Source organism: Stegodyphus dumicola, chromosome 8, assembly GCF_044657685.1.
Source record: "Stegodyphus dumicola isolate Sdum_Otavi_A_Nest chromosome 8, ASM4465768v1".
Taxonomy (NCBI): domain Eukaryota; kingdom Metazoa; phylum Arthropoda; class Arachnida; order Araneae; family Eresidae; genus Stegodyphus; species Stegodyphus dumicola.
The window spans coordinates 35,508,784-35,518,343 of record NC_140775.1 but is presented as its reverse complement, the minus strand read 5'-3'; the positions used below and the strand labels follow the sequence as shown (position 1 = coordinate 35,518,343).

Sequence of the window (9,560 nt, the reverse complement as noted above, 5' to 3'; positions counted from 1 at the left end):
AATCCTTGCACTAGAACCCTTTTAAGAAGGAAACAAAGATGTGCTTACAGCCTGATAACAACCGCTTACAGATGGAAGAAGTAAGATTGCGCGATTAGGCGACAAAGAGAGAGTGACCCTGATGGAAGCTGAAAGATCAGCGAATTCACTCAGGCGTGGGGGGGCAAGCGAACGAGTTTATTGAAACCTTCGAGGCGCCTCGTCTCCATAGCAACGCCTCTTGGCGAAAGGAAGCGCATTGTATGCTTTCTCCAGAATAGCTCTGGGTCTCATTTTAGACGATGCAATTCCCGGATGATAAGCAGGGAGGCTGTGGAGTACGGGGTTTCCGATCGAAGATATCTTTCGGAAAATGTTAGCCGAAGTCGCTGTACAAAGCGATTTATGGGGAGAATTTTGGCTGCATTATGAATATCCTCGTTCGTGACAAACCAAGGAGCTTTATAAATTTGCCGTAGCATAATGTGTTCTGAAAGATTCGGATAAGTTTCCTGTTAGTAATTCCTGCTGCGCCCCATACCGGGCTAGCATATGTCAGAATTGGCTTTATCATTGAGTTATTCCCAGTCAGTCTTTCATTGCGCTAAATCCTACACTCTCCTTTTCTAATTATTTTTGGATAATTTGAAGTGATCTCATAGAGACCACTATCAGATGGGAAATACTTAAGTAACAGGGATGTTAGGAATGAAGATATCTTATTGGATGTTTTAATATTACTGTTACTACGTATTCTTATTGCAATGCAGCTTTGTTTTACAGAAAAATGCTGTGATAGTTACTTTATCAAGGACTATCTTTCTTTTGCTATCTTCTTGCTGTAACTGCGTCCTTCAGAATTTAAATTACTCGCGTAATTTCGCAGTCTTTATTTTTGGACGATAATATAACTTAAGAAAGGGGCAGAATACGAAAGAAATTACGGCATATCTCATAAACAAGTAGCATCTTCGAACTGCTTTCCGTGTGAACTGTGGGGTTCTACATAAATCCATTGAAGGTGTCGCAAATCAAAATCTAAAATTGAACATGAGAAACCCGACAGCACATTTTTGCCAATCGACTATGCATAAGGTATTGTATTTATATTCAATGTTATTTCTACTTTTAAAAACTACTTTGTAGGAAATGTTGTTTTACACATCAAAGAGCATAAGCAAAATAGTATTGTAACGTCTTGTACACCAGGTAGATTACAAAACTAACTGACCTACTTCTGCATGACTAGTATTTGAAGTAGGCAGGTTATCGTCTATCTAACAAGTCCCATGTGGTCTAGTGGCCAAGATACGTGGCTTTCACCCATGCGGCCCGGGTTCGATTCCCAGCATGGGAAAGGAGGTTCCATGGTGTAACGGTTAGCACTCTGGACTCTGAATCCAGCGATCCGAGTTCAAATCTCGGTGGAACCTATACCTTTTAGATATCTAGATGATACTAGATGAGATACGATTACATTCCTCTCGTATAATTAAAAATGCAAGACTAGAATTATTTTAGTTCAAAAACTGCGAACTCTACGCTTATTGGTACAGAAGTTACCTTGCATGTATTAAGGAATTAAATATTATACAAAATCTTATTCAATTTTATTTTTTAGCTACGTTAATTATTATCAGTTAATATGCTGAATAGTTTAAAAAATAAAAGCAGGCACTGTTATAGTTTCCTTTTAATATGAGCCGTTTGACAATTAAACAGCGATAAAGAGAGAATGTCATTTGGCAACGAATTTTATCGATGAAGGCTTATTTGAAAATGTTCCCCAGAATTTTCTTTGTTGCACAATAATTTCTGGAATCCTTAACGCTAAGTTCTAAGTCTCTTCAACCTCGAATTATGAGCACTTAGATTTGACTCTATGGTCCAATACGCAAAATCTACGAATATTTTGTAGAAAAAATTCTTCAATAAATTTTGCGTCTGACTACACTTACAGGAAATATTTAATGAATGATAATTTAAATATATATATTTCAATTAAGCCAGGGAAGCTGCCTATGATTGGATCAGAAATTGAATAATCGCTATCGATTTTGAGGGCTTTCAGGCATATGCTCCTTTTCTCTGGAGTAATAAAGCATTTTGCTATAGTAGGAAATGCAACAACCATATTTATAGAAAATTCAACGTGCGAAGCAAGAAGAAAACGAACGTCACGCCATTGTCTATCAAAACAGCAATGAAAGGTGAAGGAGATAAGATGCTGGAAATTCGGAAGCACTGAGAAAACCCGATATATCACTAAATTTAAAAAATACAATAAAATAAAAAAACTGAGCGGAAAAATGTAAATTTTTGTGAATACTCAAAGCCTTTAAGGGCATGCAGTTCCTCAACTCAAAAAACCCTTTCCTGGAAATCTGCGATAAATAAAGGTTGCTTCTTTTAATCTTATTTTGGTACTATTCGGTTTTGAGGGCCGTAGATCATCGCCAAACTATTGTTGATGCCATTGCTGCCAAAAATAATTGTGGCAACCCTAACGCAAGAAAGGAAGTATAATTGTAATTAACTAACTAAGATTGATGTGTTAATTTAGATGAAAGGTTAATTTCATATAATACATTTTTATTATTATAATTTATATGAAAAAGGCTAAACATAACTGAATGGATGGATGCCTGCATCGCTCTTTCGCTACCGAGTTATCGCTAAAGCATACTTTCATCTCGTTGGTTGTTCAAACATAATTTTCTATAACGAATGATGCTTTTTTTTTTTTTTTTGAAAATATTCTAGGTAAAGTGCAGAATCGCCCTCTTTTTTTTTTCCCGGTTTTTTACAAAAGTAAAAACAATTGGATTTTTTTCATTTTTCTTTTACTTTTTAAGTGAAAATAGGTCTATGTGTACATAGATAAAGTGAAGGGTGCGCGCAGTGCCATTTTTATGTAATTCTGGGATTTTTTTTAAGTGAACATAGGTAGATGTGTACATGCAATTCTTAAAGACGTGTCAAGCAATGGGTGATTCAGCCCTTTACCCGAAATTCTATTGCAGACTTTTCGTCATGGGCTATTCCCAAATTGTTAAATCCATAGGATATCAAAAAAGGATTTAAAAATTAAAATAGTATTTCAATGGCGTCTTAAGAAATATAGAACTACATAAACTTTCGCAATTTGAAATCAGCGCGTATGCTAGATTTGGCGCTTTTGTGCTTACATTTTCGTTGCAATTTTTTTACAGTCCTCAAAACGGAATAGTACCCTTATGGTAAGGTAAAGTATTAATTAATTAATTAGTATAAAAGAGAAAAGCCTATTACAGATAGTTCTAAAATTTGGCCTTGGTAAACGTTTTGTTAAAACTGCGAGTATAAAGAGAATGTATTCTGATTTCTGTCAGAACTGTGTGCATTCACTTAGGTAGGTAACGATGCAAAATAAGTGCCATATTTCTATTTAGAGGTTTGAAATATCTTAACAACAGCCAAAATGCTTATTTCTTTCCTAAAAACTGTTCTGTACTTACCGACTAGCCTCTACTAATTATCTGCCTTTGGGAATAGGGATTCTCTTGCATTTATTTCTAGTAGTGTTCAGTATGCTATAAACAAAATCCTCCATTTGATTATAAGCCTTCTCCTTTCAATCTAGCTTAAGCCCGGATAGCTCAGTCGGTAGAGAGTTAGGCTTTTAACCTAACGGTCCAGGGTTCGAGTCCCTGTTCGGGCGGACTTCATTTTAGCAAAAAGGTAACACAGTGTACAACTATGAAGATAAGTTACATTTTTCCAGCCCCGTAGTTTTTTAGTGTTAGGTTCTAAAAATTATAAAATTATTCAAGTATTTTCCGCCTACCTTAATTTAGCGAACAATCTCAATAAATTTTAAAAATAGCTCATCAGGCGGGCAGGACTGCGTCCCAAATAAATAAATAATAAATTTTAAAATCGTTTCGTACGCGTACAGATTGTTTTAGTTTTTCTAAGACATAACATCGCAAACTCCCTGCAGAGATCACACCAGACCATACCATTTTAATGCTAAATTTTACGCCCGATTAATACGAGGACCGACATATCAAAGCCAAGCAAATACAAACTGCCAGTCAGTCTTCCAAGGACCAAGGAAGGGTTCTATTACGGGGTTCTTAAGCATATAGCCTTTATCCGCCCATCGTCAAAGAATTATCTTTATCACCAAAAAGAGGTTTCCGCAAAGAGGTAAATTTAGTGCCAAAATGTTAATTTAACAAAAAGAGTAACTGCCTTCCACAGTGAAAACACTTAAGGACTGAATTTAGTAATTTTGGTGTCGAATAAGGGCCAGACTCAATTTGGAGGGGTTATATCATGAATTTTGAAAAGCATCTATGTTTCCTTGATCAATGGCCATGTGCTGTTAACAACACGTGAGCAGCAACACTCGCGAAAATCTTCAAGTCGCAAGTGCTTCGGTTCTGGGGGAGGGGAAAACCGGGAAATCGTTAGGCGAGTTTGAATTAAAGAGACACAGCCAGCAATGCCTTTGAGGAGAAACTTTTTAAAATATAATAAGATTGCATTAACTTTAAGTGTTATGATAATGAATGAAAAACCATTAAGTTCTCTTAAAGAGATTAAATTAAGTAATCCTTGCACTAGAACCCTTTTAAGAAGGAAACAAAGATGTGCTTACAGCCTGATAACAACCGCTTACAGATGGAAGAAGTAAGATTGCGCGATTAGGCGACAAAGAGAGAGTGACCCTGATGGAAGCTGAAAGATCAGCGAATTCACTCAGGCGTGGGGGGGGCAAGCGAACGAGTTTATTGAAACCTTCGAGGCGCCTCGTCTCCATAGCAACGCCTCTTGGCGAAAGGAAGCGCATTGCATGCTTTCTCCAGAATAGCTCTGGGTCTCATTTTAGACGATGCAATTCCCGGATGATAAGCAGGGAGGCTGTGGAGTACGGGGTTTCCGATCGAAGATATCTTTTGGAAAATGTTAGCCGAAGTCGCTGTACAAAGCGATTTATGGGGAGAATTTTGGCTGCATTATGAATATCCTCGTTCGTGACAAACCAAGGAGCTTTATAAATTTGCCGTAGCATAATGTGTTCTGAAAGATTCGGATAAGTTTCCTGTTAGTAATTCCTGCTGCGCCCCATACCGGGCTAGCATATGTCAGAATTGGCTTTATCATTGAGTTATTCCCAGTCAGTCTTTCATTGCGCTAAATCCTACACTCTCCTTTTCTAATTATTTTTGGATAATTTGAAGTGATCTCATAGAGACCACTATCAGATGGGAAATACTTAAGTAACAGGGATGTTAGGAATGAAGATATCTTATTGGATGTTTTAATATTACTGTTACTACGTATTCTTATTGCAATGCAGCTTTGTTTTACAGAAAAATGCTGTGATAGTTACTTTATCAAGGACTATCTTTCTTTTGCTATCTTCTTGCTGTAACTGCGTCCTTCAGAATTTAAATTACTCGCGTAATTTCGCAGTCTTTATTTTTGGACGATAATATAACTTAAGAAAGGGGCAGAATACGAAAGGAATTACGGCATATCTCATAAACAAGTAGCATCTTCGAACTGCTTTCCGTGTGAACTGTGGGGTTCTACATAAATCCATTGAAGGTGTCGCAAATCAAAATCTAAAATTGAACATGAGAAACCCGACAGCACATTTTTGCCAATCGACTATGCATAAGGTATTGTATTTATATTCAATGTTATTTCTACTTTTAAAAACTACTTTGTAGGAAATGTTGTTTTACACATCAAAGAGCATAAGCAAAATAGTATTGTAACGTCTTGTACACCAGGTAGATTACAAAACTAACTGACCTACTTCTGCATGACTAGTATTTGAAGTAGGCAGGTTTTCGTCTATCTAACAAGTCCCATGTGGTCTAGTGGCCAAGATACGTGGCTTTCACCCATGCGGCCCGGGTTCGATTCCCAGCATGGGAAAGGAGGTTCCATGGTGTAACGGTTAGCACTCTGGACTCTGAATCCAGCGATCCGAGTTCAAATCTCGGTGGAACCTATACCTTTTAGATATCTAGATGATACTAGATGAGATACGATTACATTCCTCTCGTATAATTAAAAATGCAAGACTAGAATTATTTTAGTTCAAAAACTGCGAACTCTACGCTTATTGGTACAGAAGTTACCTTGCATGTATTAAGGAATTAAATATTATACAAAATCTTATTCAATTTTATTTTTTAGCTACGTTAATTATTATCAGTTAATATGCTGAATAGTTTAAAAAATAAAAGCAGGCACTGTTATAGTTTCCTTTTAATATGAGCCGTTTGACAATTAAACAGCGATAAAGAGAGAATGTCATTTGGCAACGAATTTTATCGATGAAGGCTTATTTGAAAATGTTCCCCAGAATTTTCTTTGTTGCACAATAATTTCTGGAATCCTTAACGCTAAGTTCTAAGTCTCTTCAACCTCGAATTATGAGCACTTAGATTTGACTCTATGGTCCAATACGCAAAATCTACGAATATTTTGTAGAAAAAATTCTTCAATAAATTTTGCGTCTGACTACACTTACAGGAAATATTTAATGAATGATAATTTAAATATATATATTTCAATTAAGCCAGGGAAGCTGCCTATGATTGGATCAGAAATTGAATAATCGCTATCGATTTTGAGGGCTTTCAGGCATATGCTCCTTTTCTCTGGAGTAATAAAGCATTTTGCTATAGTAGGAAATGCAACAACCATATTTATAGAAAATTCAACGTGCGAAGCAAGAAGAAAACGAACGTCACGCCATTGTCTATCAAAACAGCAATGAAAGGTGAAGGAGATAAGATGCTGGAAATTCGGAAGCACTGAGAAAACCCGATATATCACTAAATTTAAAAAATACAATAAAATAAAAAAACTGAGCGGAAAAATGTAAATTTTTGTGAATACTCAAAGCCTTTAAGGGCATGCAGTTCCTCAACTCAAAAAACCCTTTCCTGGAAATCTGCGATAAATAAAGGTTGCTTCTTTTAATCTTATTTTGGTACTATTCGGTTTTGAGGGCCGTAGATAATCGCCAAACTATTGTTGATGCCATTGCTGCCAAAAATAATTGTGGCAACCCTAACGCAAGAAAGGAAGTATAATTGTAATTAACTAACTAAGATTGATGTGTTAATTTAGATGAAAGGTTAATTTCATATAATACATTTTTATTATTATAATTTATATGAAAAAGGCTAAACATAACTGAATGGATGGATGCCTGCATCGCTCTTTCGCTACCGAGTTATCGCTAAAGCATACTTTCATCTCGTTGGTTGTTCAAACATAATTTTCTATAACGAATGATGCTTTTTTTTTTTTTTTTTTTTTTTTTGAAAATATTCTAGGTAAAGTGCAGAATCGCCCTCTTTTTTTTTTCCCGGTTTTTTACAAAAGTAAAAACAATTGGATTTTTTTCATTTTTCTTTTACTTTTTAAGTGAAAATAGGTCTATGTGTACATAGATAAAGTGAAGGGTGCGCGCAGTGCCATTTTTATGTAATTCTGGGATTTTTTTTAAGTGAACATAGGTAGATGTGTACATGCAATTCTTAAAGACGTGTCAAGCAATGGGTGATTCAGCCCTTTACCCGAAATTCTATTGCAGACTTTTCGTCATGGGCTATTCCCAAATTGTTAAATCCATAGGATATCAAAAAAGGATTTAAAAATTAAAATAGTATTTCAATGGCGTCTTAAGAAATATAGAACTACATAAACTTTCGCAATTTGAAATCAGCGCGTATGCTAGATTTGGCGCTTTTGTGCTTACATTTTCGTTGCAATTTTTTTACAGTCCTCAAAACGGAATAGTACCCTTATGGTAAGGTAAAGTATTAATTAATTAATTAGTATAAAAGAGAAAAGCCTATTACAGATAGTTCTAAAATTTGGCCTTGGTAAACGTTTTGTTAAAACTGCGAGTATAAAGAGAATGTATTCTGATTTCTGTCAGAACTGTGTGCATTCACTTAGGTAGGTAACGATGCAAAATAAGTGCCATATTTCTATTTAGAGGTTTGAAATATCTTAACAACAGCCAAAATGCTTATTTCTTTCCTAAAAACTGTTCTGTACTTACCGACTAGCCTCTACTAATTATCTGCCTTTGGGAATAGGGATTCTCTTGCATTTATTTCTAGTAGTGTTCAGTATGCTATAAACAAAATCCTCCATTTGATTATAAGCCTTCTCCTTTCAATCTAGCTTAAGCCCGGATAGCTCAGTCGGTAGAGAGTTAGGCTTTTAACCTAACGGTCCAGGGTTCGAGTCCCTGTTCGGGCGGACTTCATTTTAGCAAAAAGGTAACACAGTGTACAACTATGAAGATAAGTTACATTTTTCCAGCCCCGTAGTTTTTTAGTGTTAGGTTCTAAAAATTATAAAATTATTCAAGTATTTTCCGCCTACCTTAATTTAGCGAACAATCTCAATAAATTTTAAAAATAGCTCATCAGGCGGGCAGGACTGCGTCCCAAATAAATAAATAATAAATTTTAAAATCGTTTCGTACGCGTACAGATTGTTTTAGTTTTTCTAAGACATAACATCGCAAACTCCCTGCAGAGATCACACCAGACCATACCATTTTAATGCTAAATTTTACGCCCGATTAATACGAGGACCGACATATCAAAGCCAAGCAAATACAAACTGCCAGTCAGTCTTCCAAGGACCAAGGAAGGGTTCTATTACGGGGTTCTTAAGCATATAGCCTTTATCCGCCCATCGTCAAAGAATTATCTTTATCACCAAAAAGAGGTTTCCGCAAAGAGGTAAATTTAGTGCCAAAATGTTAATTTAACAAAAAGAGTAACTGCCTTCCACAGTGAAAACACTTAAGGACTGAATTTAGTAATTTTGGTGTCGAATAAGGGCCAGACTCAATTTGGAGGGGTTATATCATGAATTTTGAAAAGCATCTATGTTTCCTTGATCAATGGCCATGTGCTGTTAACAACACGTGAGCAGCAACACTCGCGAAAATCTTCAAGTCGCAAGTGCTTCGGTTCTGGGGGAGGGGAAAACCGGGAAATCGTTAGGCGAGTTTGAATTAAAGAGACACAGCCAGCAATGCCTTTGAGGAGAAACTTTTTAAAATATAATAAGATTGCATTAACTTTAAGTGTTATGATAATGAATGAAAAACCATTAAGTTCTCTTAAAGAGATTAAATTAAGTAATCCTTGCACTAGAACCCTTTTAAGAAGGAAACAAAGATGTGCTTACAGCCTGATAACAACCGCTTACAGATGGAAGAAGTAAGATTGCGCGATTAGGCGACAAAGAGAGAGTGACCCTGATGGAAGCTGAAAGATCAGCGAATTCACTCAGGCGTGGGGGGGGCAAGCGAACGAGTTTATTGAAACCTTCGAGGCGCCTCGTCTCCATAGCAACGCCTCTTGGCGAAAGGAAGCGCATTGCATGCTTTCTCCAGAATAGCTCTGGGTCTCATTTTAGACGATGCAATTCCCGGATGATAAGCAGGGAGGCTGTGGAGTACGGGGTTTCCGATCGAAGATATCTTTTGGAAAATGTTAGCCGAAGTCGCTGTACAAAGCGATTTATGGGGAGAATTT

General features: G+C 36.4%; 6 non-coding genes across 6 annotated transcripts; all 6 read left to right on the top strand.

The window, feature by feature from the left end:
* Positions 1-1,264: 1,264 nt before the first annotated feature.
* Positions 1,265-1,336, top strand: TRNAE-UUC (transfer RNA glutamic acid (anticodon UUC)). Its single transcript has one exon. It is a non-coding gene; the product is annotated as a tRNA-Glu (tRNA).
* A 4-nt stretch (positions 1,337-1,340) lies between these two features.
* Positions 1,341-1,412, top strand: TRNAQ-CUG (transfer RNA glutamine (anticodon CUG)). The gene has a single exon. It is a non-coding gene; the product is annotated as a tRNA-Gln (tRNA).
* Positions 1,413-3,606: 2,194 nt separating this feature from the next.
* TRNAK-UUU (transfer RNA lysine (anticodon UUU)) lies at positions 3,607-3,679 on the top strand. The gene has a single exon. It is a non-coding gene; the product is annotated as a tRNA-Lys (tRNA).
* A 2,162-nt stretch (positions 3,680-5,841) lies between these two features.
* TRNAE-UUC (transfer RNA glutamic acid (anticodon UUC)) lies at positions 5,842-5,913 on the top strand. Its single transcript has one exon. It is a non-coding gene; the product is annotated as a tRNA-Glu (tRNA).
* Positions 5,914-5,917: 4 nt separating this feature from the next.
* TRNAQ-CUG (transfer RNA glutamine (anticodon CUG)) lies at positions 5,918-5,989 on the top strand. The gene has a single exon. It is a non-coding gene; the product is annotated as a tRNA-Gln (tRNA).
* Positions 5,990-8,192: 2,203 nt separating this feature from the next.
* On the top strand, positions 8,193-8,265 carry TRNAK-UUU (transfer RNA lysine (anticodon UUU)). Its single transcript has one exon. It is a non-coding gene; the product is annotated as a tRNA-Lys (tRNA).
* Positions 8,266-9,560: the final 1,295 nt, after the last annotated feature.